This window comes from Penaeus monodon, chromosome 15 (assembly GCF_015228065.2).
Source record: "Penaeus monodon isolate SGIC_2016 chromosome 15, NSTDA_Pmon_1, whole genome shotgun sequence".
NCBI classification, from domain to species: Eukaryota; Metazoa; Arthropoda; class Malacostraca; order Decapoda; family Penaeidae; genus Penaeus; species Penaeus monodon.
The window spans coordinates 3417212-3417436 of NC_051400.1; positions in this window are offsets into that span (position 1 = coordinate 3417212).

Sequence of the window (225 nt, forward strand, 5' to 3'; positions counted from 1 at the left end):
CGTTTATTCTGCAAATATCCATGGTAATTGAATTCGTTTATTCGTTTTGTCTGTAAATACGCACGGTAGTTACTTTCGTTTATTCGCTTATTTTGTAACTTTATATTCATATGAATTCATTTACTTAACTTATCCTGTCTGCTTGCCTATACGTATGTTTATATGCCCCCCCCCCCTCTCTCTTTCTGCTTAAGAGTTGCATCTTGATCTATTTTATTTGAAATG